General features: G+C 37.8%; 1 protein-coding gene across 2 annotated transcripts in view; it reads right to left on the bottom strand.

Moving 5' to 3' along the window:
* The window catches only part of LOC127427844 (calmodulin-binding transcription activator 1-like), a 474573-nt gene that overhangs the window by 126361 nt on the left and 336049 nt on the right, over positions 1–12163 (bottom strand). The window lies entirely within an intron of this gene.

Below are 12163 nucleotides of genomic sequence, written 5' to 3'. Positions count from 1 at the left end.
GAGCTTGTGGCCCTGAGCCAAGAATGATCTCAATGGCTCCTCAGCCCTTGCAGGAAAGAGAAGTGTATTGATCGGGTCTTAAGGCATCGCCTGTAAAAGTGTGTGTTTTTGTGCGTGTGTGTTTGAGTACACATATACTGTAGGTGAGTGTGTGTGTGCATGCTGTTTTGCATGCATATTATATAAACCCAGCCTCCATCTGGCTCTAAAATGGATTATTTAGCAAGAAAGTTGTATGTGGAATAAAAAAAAAAACATTTTAAAAAACGAAAACGGAATTAATTCAAAGCAGAACAAAAGAACAAGACAAGTGTGGGAGATCACATAGAGTCCATCACAAAAGACAGACCCTGATTGTTTTAATAATATTTCCCCACCCTCTTTTATCCCAGGTGAGTCTGTGGTGATTGCATCGTTGTGCTCGGGAAACCACGCTGGCCGTCGTCCGTCTTATCGAACTAACAGGTGGAGATACAAACAGAATGCACACGAGGCAGCTTTATATGTCTTTTCCGACTTCCTCTGCCACCCGGACTAGAGCCCAGCGTCAAAGCTGGGGATTGATGTTTTGCTTATTGAACATAATGCTGGACCAAATTGCCTATCTTGCTTTTACACTGTGAATAATGCAAGAGCAACGTAGACCTTCGAGCACAGATAAATAATCTATGGAAGCTTCCTGTTGGGTTGGGGAGGAAGAACTCGGATGCCCATCAGAAAGACCTCCTGTAGTCAGATGACTGACTTTTGATCAAGATGTTGATCGATATGAAACATTTGCAAATTTAATTAATAGTCATCATTGTTACTATTGCTCATATTTATGGTTAGGATGTGAACAAACCCCTAACCTTGAGTTTTAAACTTCAGCAGTGAAATAATCCTGCACAGTTTGTATTCCTCAAATCGTAAATTTTTTGTGGTTATTGTCTTTTGGACAGAGAGCTTAATTTTAAGAGCTTAAAGTTATATGTGCAAAGTCAATGGGCATGGCCACAAAGTTTTGGTATTTTGTGCAAGTATGTGCTAAGTCTAGGCGCAAGTGGGTTTGGTGAAATTACATGCGCAAAGCGCTAATGGGCTGGATTAAGTGCAATATAATTCTGAAGTTCCATTTAGTCGATACCTTGTCAAGCACCAGAGATATAAACAAAGACAGCACATTCATAGAATGTTGGTAGTGTAAATGGACTGTATGTAATGAAAAAGAAGAATAGAAATTTGGACTTACGTTCGTTTGTGCATTAACTTGTTGAATGTCAGGCATATTTATATGTCACTCACATGCTCTTTTTACATGCATGGAAAATGTGTAGTCATCAGTATTTGGATGTAGGCTCCATAAAAGGGTTAGTTCATCCAAAAATAAAAATCTCATCATTTACTCACCTTAATGATATCTCAAATGTGGATTACTTTCTTTCTTCACCAGAACACATTTGAAGAAATTCAGAAATATATCTTGGCTCAGTAGGTCCTTAAAATGCAAGTGGATGGTGATCCGACTTTTGAAGCTCTAAAAACAACAGATAGTCAGCATAAACGTCATCCTTACGAGTCCAGCGGTTAAACTGGTGTCTTCTAAAGTGATACGATTGCTTTTGGTGCAAACAAGATCAATATTAAAGTACTTTTTAACTCTAAATCATCGCTTCCAGACAGCAGCAGTATGTGCGTGTGACGTAATCGCATTGTTATGTGAGACCACACACTGACGCACATGCGACACACCCGGAAGAGCAGCGCTGTTTACAACTGAGTAGGAAGAACGCTGTACAGAAGCTTAGTTGGTTTTGGTTTAGATCTGTATTTATCTGTTTCTTTACAATGGTGCGTTTGTGTGCTTATCCTGGATGTCTCAACCGAGAAGAGAACGTGAGATTATGTCCGTAACATGCCAACGCAAATACATCAAAAGAGAGACCAGGTGAACTCCGCCATCTCATGAAGCTTACAGGAAATGTTGGATTATAGTTAAAAATTACATAAATATTGATATTTTTTCACACCAAAAGCAATCGTATTGCTTTAGAAGACATTAATTTAACCACTGGAGTCGGATGGATGATGTTTATGCTGACTATCTGTGATTTTTAGAGCTTTAAAAGTCAGATCACCATCCACTTGCATTTTAAGGACCTACTGAGCTGAAATATTTTTCTATTTTTCTTCAAATGTGTTCTGGTGAAAAAAGAAAGTCATACACACCTGGAATATCATGAAGGGTGAGTAAATGATGAGAGGATTTTCATTTTTGGGTGAACTATCCCTTTAAATAAAAGAGAATGTATGTATTTTAATTTATATTGATCAAGTGACACACAAATCATGGCTAGTATTAACAATTATTGAATCTGCCTTTCAGGGGTGCGTTTCTTAAAAGCCACATTAGCCAACTATGGTCGCAAGTTCTATTGTTACCAACATAGTTAAAAGATTTGGTGTTTTCTGAAACCATAGTGCCAATGAACATTCGCAAGCAGCATAGGATAGTTGTGTGGTTGGAACTACAGCTCTTTACCTGTAGTTAAAGACACAGTTCCTTATTAGTTTGCTGTGTGGACATCATTTGACTTCGCTGAGGCTACTAAATCTTTCATGCCATATCTATCTTTCATTCTGTCTACACGTTTACATGCATTTAATAAAACAATTTATTCTGAGGTTTTATAGAAAGCGGTGTTCTGAAACATTATGTAAACGCAAATGCAGCCATTTAAGGATTAAAGACTGTTAAAAGAAAGCACTTTATCAAACATTTTATCCTCTCCAACTTCTTTCAACGGCCTCTTTCGCAGTGACTTAAAAATCACTCTATGACAACAGGTGGAAAATTACAAAAATTAATTAGATTATAAATACAATTGTAAATATAAACATAAACATAATAATAATAATAACAATAATAATGATAATGGAAAAATAAACCATGACCTCTAAAACGTTTATCACAAATTTAATTCATTTTTGTTTCTTAAAATGGATACAACTGGGATATGATTTTTGATTCATGGGTTATGTGATTGTCAGGGATATGATTTGATGTTCCACTACATTTTCAGAGTTTGGACATTAACTTTATTACCAACTACTGGTGCAATCTCCAAACTGCAAATGTAGAAACTGAGTTTGGATCTTGCTCTGAAAATGGATGTGCTTCTTAAACGTCTAAGCATAATGACTTATTTCTCAGGAAAATAGCAAATTGCTTTTTGTGCCACTTCATTAACTTAAAATACACCCACAGTTTGCACGTATACACCCACAGATAGCACAAACACTCCCACCCATGCCCACTTGCGTTGGCACGCAAATTGCGCTTAGAATCAGCGCTCTCATGAAAATTCGTAGTGCTGTGCTGAGTGAGGCCATGAAGATAGAGCCCATAGTGTACTGTTACTTTTCTAAGTTATTAGATTTACAATTTTCGCTTTTCGCGAGGATAAAAAGGAGCCATATCTAAGGACTAGAATATCATCAAGAAATGGGTATGAGCTCTTTTAACTTGGGCCAGTAAGCAACCACCAAGAACACCCTAGCAACAGCATAGCAACTTTGTGGCAATGACTTTTGCATGGGCAAGCACCTATCCCATTTTCTTCAGAGTATGTACAAATTTGTGTTGGGCAAGCTTCTTTGAAATGGTAGCTTCCTATGCTACATGCTTTTCCGTAACTTGAAAGTATTTAATGATAGTCAAAATATAGTAAGAAACAGCAGCAAAAAATACAATATTTAACTTCAAAGTGAATTGTTGAATCATTTATGTGAACTAGTTCATTAACATGAACCGACTCACTAAACTAAAATGAATTGGAGTTCCCAATGCTAAATATAAGTGAATCGTTTATATTAATCTGTTAATTTACATGTCTGAAACTGTTGAAAAACAAAAACAAAAACAAAAACAAAAAACTATTCACTTCACGATGCAGTGGATCCATTGCTGCGTTTTCAATACCATGTGACAAATGTAGTGTTTTTTAATGATATGCCACTACTTGTTGGAAAAAGTAGTTCATAATACTACACTATTGTGAAAATAGCTGAGCTACTTGTCACGCCACTGAAAAATGTCCTTAAGTTAGTAGCATCGCTACTATTAGTTACAACCCAACACTGGTAAAAAGCTGGTCATTAACTTAAGTGAATATCGAAACAATTGTCCTGTCTTAAACTTTGGATCGAGGCTCGAGCCTAGCCAAACATGCAAGCTCACATGTACTTCCATTTACTCTTCACCCTGAAAATCTGCCTGATAATGACAACATTTCACTTGCTTTTGGTGCCCCTCGCTGAACACTTCACTTGGAACCTGCAGCGAAACGTGTTATGAAGCACGTAATTTTGTTTTGCAAAAATGTTGCCACAGTCATGTAATTGTCATGAGATCAGGCTGAGTATTTTGGGGTGCAGTGCCATGAAAAGCTATAGACATCTGGAAATAAGACAGACACACAGAGCTATGTTTCACGCCTATGTTGAGACATAAGCATGCAGACAGTCTTGAGATTTCGTCTTTAACAAGAAGCACGACTTGTTTGCAAGTTAATCATGTCAGCCTAATCTCCGAAATGATACAATTTGCTTCTAAGTAGCAGTTAAACATTCAGCTAAATTGATGTATGCTTTTAGCCCAATTAAAAAAATAAATAATAATAATTACATTTTAATAAGTGTTTATGTTAGCACGGTACAATCACCAGAAAAGCAAGACATTGAGAAGTACATTATCTAATTTGGGAGAAATAGTTCTTCTTTTTAAGAAACCTTGACTTTCTTAGCTGGGTGAGGTTAGCTTTGACAAATGTACAATATGCTGTTTCATGTCCTCAAAAAGCATATGAAAGTCTGCACAGAGAAAAAGATAGAGTTAGAGAGCTCTGGAACTCGATGAGAAACACAAGGTGACAGCTTCCAGCCCCACTGGCAGCCATCTTGTCTTTTACCGCTCTGGGAATTCCCGGCAGCTCGAGCAATAATCCATACGCTTTTATTTTCCTGCTCTGTACCTCACACACTCACTCGGTGTTCTCCTCAGAGGCTCCTCCACGATCATCTTACTCATTCACAAAGTTTCTTTCTGGATTTCTGCCTCAATTTCTCCTTCAGCCTCCCCACCGGGGATTCAGGGTTCGATACATTTACCTACTGTGAGTTCCAAATTCATTTGAGCGGATCACGAGAAAGAGGAGGAGGGGTGTGGAGAGAGAATCATTGAGAGGAGAGATCAGTGCTATCACAAACACACCTGCTGAGTCACTCCAATCCAACTTCACCCTCAACCATGGGCCCTGAAAATGCCAGGGTGCTTCTGTTGGAATTGGATAGTGTAGCCTTGTCCTTTTACCAAGTCTCGAGTCTGGAAGGTTTTAGCACATGAATGCATGTAGCTGATTTTGGCTTTAGGAAATGCTGGTGATTGAACAGACTGATCTCACAGTGAAATCGGAAACAGTAGGTTGACTTTTCTTTAGCTAAAATCCATCTGCGCTGACCAAAATGCTAAACACTGCCCCAAGTGACCAAAGCGGTAACTGTTGTTGGCCGTATGGGCACATATGAGCTCTATTTTCTGGGTAAAATGTCCACACAGAGTTATTTTTAGGTGTACAGGCTGTAATACTGTACAGATGAATGCATATTTTATAAACTGTACTTCCCAACCCCGAACCTAAATCTAACCATCCTCCAAATCGCGCTCGTCACTGGTTATGTAAATGTGATTACTTCCTGGTTTCAACATGGGATCCAAACCCTGGTCTCCCACGCTGCTGGTTGCATCACAGGGGAATGTAACCACACTGAAGCCAATGCAAAAAAGTTTGATAGGAGATGCAGCTTGTCAGTGTGTCTGCATTATGTGACCGATCCTATAGTACTGGAACTCTTGGAAACAACATGCTGACTTCCCGTGTGATCATGTTGGGTTGAACCATGCATGTTGACGAAATATGCTAAGTTTACTGTTGTGAACGTCATGGGACTTGTTGATTAGATATTTGTTTAGATGCATTATATTACGTAGCATGGGACAGTCCACCCATACCGTGCTTATGAGGAAATTTGTGTCACACGGACTGTGCATGAGATGTACCGGCACAAGGAAAACCAATCCTAACTAGGCGTGATGCAGCAAGTTTGCAATGTCAAGTAATTTTTGTCCTCATTGAAAGCAAAAATGCATCATGAAGCGACAAAATCACAGTCGATCAGAACATACTTGATGTTTATTATATATCTACTGTATGTGGAGCTGGAATTTAGACCAATGAGATTTTACTGAGGATGGAGCTACCCAGCATGACGCAATGGATATAGAAACCAATCGAATAACAAAATTGTAGTTGTTTAGGACAAAAACTCAAATTAAAATGGTAGAGAAAGGACAAACGTTCTCTTTTATTTTGTACCGCACCCGACTAGGACACAGTATGTTTTTGAGACATTTAAAGTGCATTTTGTATACATATCCGCTCTTTTAAAAGATTATTGTCAGACGGTTTTACACAATTATACTACAGTTAGTTCCGGTCCACTAATTTGATTGAACATGCAATTATCTAAGGCCACATCCACACTAATCTGTTGTCATTTACAAACTCCATTTTCAGTTTCCTAACAGCATCAGTTTCCAAAGTGTGAGGTAATGGAGAGCATTTAAAAAAATGCTTGATTTCACTGAAGGAATATGTAGTTCCAGAGCGGATGAGAGGAGTAAATACAGCTAAACCAATGTGTTTTCACACAAACACATGGCCTAAGAGTGCTGATATCACAGCAATGGATCATTTCACTCAGTGTATCATTTTAATCATGCTTTGACTTTTTTTCTGGAAGTATTTTTGTTGGTGGAGCATAAACAAGCAAATTAGCTTACCATATTGTGCGCTTAGTAGGCATTTTCACTGCACTGGTTCTCTCTCCCCCCCTGCTGGCAAGGAGGCCAGTAAACAAAACACAGAATATGTGGAGTGCTAGTTGTACTAGCAGGGTTTAGTGGTCACTTTATGTCCTTCATTCAAGCAATGCAAGTCTGCATGTTTCTGTATTTTTCTCTAGGCATTAGCAGCCATGCTAATAGTCCTGATTTATTTCTGTTGGTTTAATCTGTGAGTCTCCAGGCGAACAGAGCATCTCACACAGCAGAGGCACATCTGTTACGTTCCAAGACTTATGGTATTCGGGTGGGAGTGTATGCTTGTGTCTACGCACAACAGATGTGTGTGTACATTCAATCAAAATGCACAACACAGTATCTTTATTTGCCAGACGAATGGGACCGATGGAATTTGTTTCCACAGCAGTACAAACGTGACGTCATACACTTCACACTTCATCTGTCAAAACAAGACAAACTACACAAAACAGAATAATAGGCTTAAATATCAAATCTGATGAAAAAACAAAGCAAACGACACTCAGGATCATATTTAATGTAATATATATATATATATATATATATATATATATATATATATATATATATATATATATATATATATAAATATACAGTATATGTAATAAAAATATATAAAAAATATTATAATTCTAATATCTAATAAATATATATATATAAATATATTAGATATTCATATATAATTTGCATGAAACAAAATACTTTTTGGATAATTAAGATGATTTTTCATTGTGACATTATTCTCATTAATATTACGCGTATTTCATCCCTTAATTGTCATTACTGTAATACATCCTGACATTTTGTTTTTGATTTTTTGATTTTATTTTTATTTTTTATTTTTTTTGTAATTCCCATTCTCACTCATTATTTTCATAAAATTCTCATTACTGTTATATGGTATTTTTTTAAGTATTACCCCAAAAAGTTATTGTTATGGAATGATTTTGCATAAGGACAACAAATACTGCCATAATATACTGTATAATACTTTACAACTATATTTATATTTTTCTTGCATTAGAGATATGATAATTGTGAGTAAAAAAGCTGAATTGTCATGAAAATTGTCACAGTGCACAAAAAAAAAAAATCTAAATTCCTAAAAACATGCTTCATTTTCTTTAAGCCAAGTATGATTTCTTTTTTTTTCTTTCTTTTTTCCTCCCCTTTTTCTCCCCAATTTGGAATGCCCAATTCCCAATGTGCTCTAAGTCCCTGTGGTGGTGTAGTGACTCACCTCAATCCAGGTGGTGGAGGACAAATCTCAGTTGCCTCCACGTCTGAGACCGTCAATCCACGCATCTTATCACATTGCTTGTTGAACGCATTACCACAGAGACGTAGTGTGTGTGAAGGCTTCACGCTATTCTCCGCGGCATCCACGCACAACTCACCATGTGCCCCACCGAGAGTGAGAACCACATTATAGTTACCACGAGGAGGTTACCCCATGTTACTCTGCCCTCCCTAGCAACCGGGCCAATTTGGTTGCTTAGGAGACCTGGCTGGAGTCACTAAGCATGCCCTGGATTCGAACTCGCGACTCCAGGGGTGGAAGTCAGTGTCAATACTCGCTGAGCTACCCAGGCCCCCAGCTAAATATGATTTCTTATTTTATTTTTTAGGTGAAATTTTACCCAGACATGTTCTTGACAGGCTTAATGAGATTCATCTATAACACACATAAACTCACAAGACCACATGCTCTCTGGCTTCAGTTGCAGCTCTGTCATCCAAGTTTCCTTTAATAGTGAAACTACTTAACTACTGCAATTATCCTATCTGTCACTTTGACTATCGCTCCCATGGCTGTTGCTGCCATCGCTAGGTAACCAGGGACTCTGGTGGATGCTGGTAATACAGCTTAGTTCTTTATCAGAGCAAACAGAGAGAGTGGAGGGATGTAGAGAGTGTTTAACTGTGTGTTTGGTGTCTAAAGGGCCTTGGCTAACATTATAAGTAGGCATCAATGGAAAATAAAAATGCTACGAGAGTGTACAATATGTACCCTTTAACACTATGGAGATTTGGTTTTTATAATTTTTCATTTGAACACTATCTCTCTCTCTCTCGAGCCTGTGGACATTTGCGTCATAACTTCATAGAGATGATCCAAAGTACCAATGTGTTTTAGCTTTTTTTGTAGAGATGAAATAAAATACATTTTAACCTGATTTAAGTAAGTCTAATGTACTCTAATGTCTGTTACTTTGCTTGATTGGATTCCAAAATGAGGAATATGTTTATTGGTTGAGTACACACACAAACAGCCTGAAATATTTCTATCCTAATATGGTATAATTCACTTTCTTTTTTTTTTTTTTAGGTACTAGTAGATTAATCTCTGGGAAAAGGAATTTCTGACTCTCTTATTGCCTTGCACATCTTAATGAATCTAATTATATGGACAGCAAGTTGGAAAACAAACACAGACGAAAAAGTTTCGTCATGTTGCCGTTTCAGCCACGCACATATGAAACGTTCATCACTCAGAATGTCGTTGTTCGTTTTAAACCTACCATCCCTCCAGACAGAAACATCTTGTATGATTATTGATTCAACATCAGCCGTCCACCCTTTTTCTGCCCTGTTTTCAATGTGTCAAACAAATTGATCCACATTGGAATGATCCACATTGAAAAATGCCCAGAGGGACGTTCTGTACAGGAGTCTGCGATTGGCAATGAACATAATGCTTTACACATCCTGACAAATGGACATTTCAAGTTTGTCATGCTTTAACTCGTCACAGAAATGTGTTAGCTTGCTTCTTTAACATGTTGTAAATATGCACAATTGTTTTAAGTTATGTGTTTTCAACATTCCATCTGCCTTCAATCACATCTCAAAGGATCATATCATCTTTTGAGCATTATGAAAACTTTAAGAACTCAAAACGTCCTCAACTGTAAAACGGCAATTTATTCAAACCAATCTGCAAAAAATGTCTCATTGTGAATTTCTTCAACTTACTGACATAAATTAGAACACATTAAAAGGGATAGTTCATCCAAAAATGAAAATTCTCTCATCATTTACTCATCCTCATGCCATCCCAGATGTGTATGACTTTCTTCTGCAGAACACAAATGAAGAATGTTAGAAGAATATCTGAGCTCTGTAGGTCCATTCAATGCAAGTGAATGGAGGACAGAACTTTGAAGCTCCAAAAAGCACATAAAGGCAGCATAAAAGTAATCCATATGACTCCAGTGGTTTAATCCATGTCTTCAGAAGTGATATGATAGGTGTGGGTGAGAAACAGTATTAGTCAATATTCAATATTTAAGCAGTCAATATTTAAGTCATTTTTTACTATAAATCTCCATATTCACTTTCACATTCTTCTTCTTTTGTTTTTGGTGATTCACATTCTTCGTGCATATCGCCACCAGGGAGGAGAATTTATACTACAAAAGGAATTAAATATTGATCTGTTTCTCACCCACACCTATCATATCGCTTCTGAAGACATGGATTTAACCACTGGAGTCATATGGATTACTGTTATGCTGCCTTGATGTCCTTTTTTGGAGCTTCAAAGTTCTGCCCACCATTCAATTGCATTGTATGGACCTACAGAGCTCAGATATTCTTCTAAAAATCTTTGTTTGTATAATGCACCACAACGCAATAAGGTATTAAATGTCTCATAAATACAGGACGCTTGAGCATTTGGATTGCTTCAATACAGGACGGGGGTCCTCTTCAAGTGTATTACTGTCCAGACATTTATGCTTCGAAATGGAACACAAAGCCTTCAATACAGGACATTTCACTGCCCACTAAAATATAGGACAATAGGCTGTCATGGGATGTTGTAATTTTGGCCAAAATATGGGATGTCCCAGCTAAAACGGGACAGTTTTAAAGCCTAGCAGAAACAAACATTGCATGCACCACCTCTCCTGTTTTATAAGCCGTTGTGACAAAATTGTTCATATTTGATACTGCCCTCAAGAAAAACATAAACAATTTCAAAACAGTTATTGCTTAACATGCACGCTTGGTGAACCTATGCAAGTTTGCATAGTTACAATGACAACTAATGTAGATGTGCTAGCAAAAGCGACTGCAGGAAATTCTTAACAGGTACTGATCAGGTCTGTCCACATATAACCTAAAATAAGATTTTCCTACAGTGTGAAGAAAGCCTTTCAAAAACTTACCCAACACTGCAAATAAACACTGCGAAGACTTCACCTTTTGTGCTCCATGGAAGACAACATATCATACGGGTTTGGAGAGACATGAGGGTGAATAAATAATGAAAGAATGTATTTTTTCCTTTAATACAAGGCCGTCCAGAAATTGTTTGGAGAGTCTGTCTGATGTAGAGTTTGAAAAGAGGGTGCTATTGAAAGTTGAGGCAAGCGGAAACTATATTGGACCGACAGCCCGTGTGTGAGCACAGTTTTTCATTTCCCATGTGAAGAGGGCAATTAAAAAGAAGTCTTAAAAGCACAGCAGCAAAAGAAAAAAGAAAAAAAAACTCAGCCTATTCAATTCTAAGAGTCAACCAGAGGATAGAAAATGGCCATGAACTATACAGTATAATAAAATAAATTATGACTGTGGTGCAAACAACTTGACCAACATTGCAAGTGACCCTTAGGGAAAAAATAAATCTATGATATAACCTTTTTAAAGGTTATACATGCATTCTTAATGTAAAAATTTTTTTATGCATATACCACGAAATCACTGCGTTAAATGTTGCTGCTGTGATTCTAGAAAATCTTTAACTCACCTCATAAAAGCTCATGGAGATGATGGCACGGAGATCAGGTGAGCGACACGTTCGCACGGGCAGGTAGAGCGTCAGAGGAGAGCGCCGCGGCGGCTGCCCGCACTCATTCGTGCATCTATTCTATCACGCCACTAAATCGACAATGTGCTGACATTTCTCTTCATTAGAGGCAGTGAGCGGGAACACAGGACCAGAGACATGCTTCATTACGGTTCTTCATTTTAAGGCGCCACGCATGAGCCGACACATTAGAGTCATCCGCAGAGGGCCAGGCCACGGCCAACATTGCGAGGGGGTCGAGATCTTAGAAAGGTCGTGTGGTGATACAGACCAATGGACATAAACACACACACACATTAAATTTCAAGATATTTTGCTCACACAAGTTAATGTGCTCTGATGGATGATGGAGAAGGCAAAAAATAACAGCAATAAATGAGGGACTTGGTTGAAAAAATGGCAACCTTTCCTGTTTTTATTTTCTATTTCAA

The sequence above is a fragment of the Myxocyprinus asiaticus genome, chromosome 37, assembly GCF_019703515.2.
Source record: "Myxocyprinus asiaticus isolate MX2 ecotype Aquarium Trade chromosome 37, UBuf_Myxa_2, whole genome shotgun sequence".
Classification (NCBI taxonomy): Eukaryota; Metazoa; Chordata; class Actinopteri; order Cypriniformes; family Catostomidae; genus Myxocyprinus; species Myxocyprinus asiaticus.
Note: the sequence above shows the minus strand (reverse complement) of the source record. Positions and strands in the feature narration are given on the sequence as shown.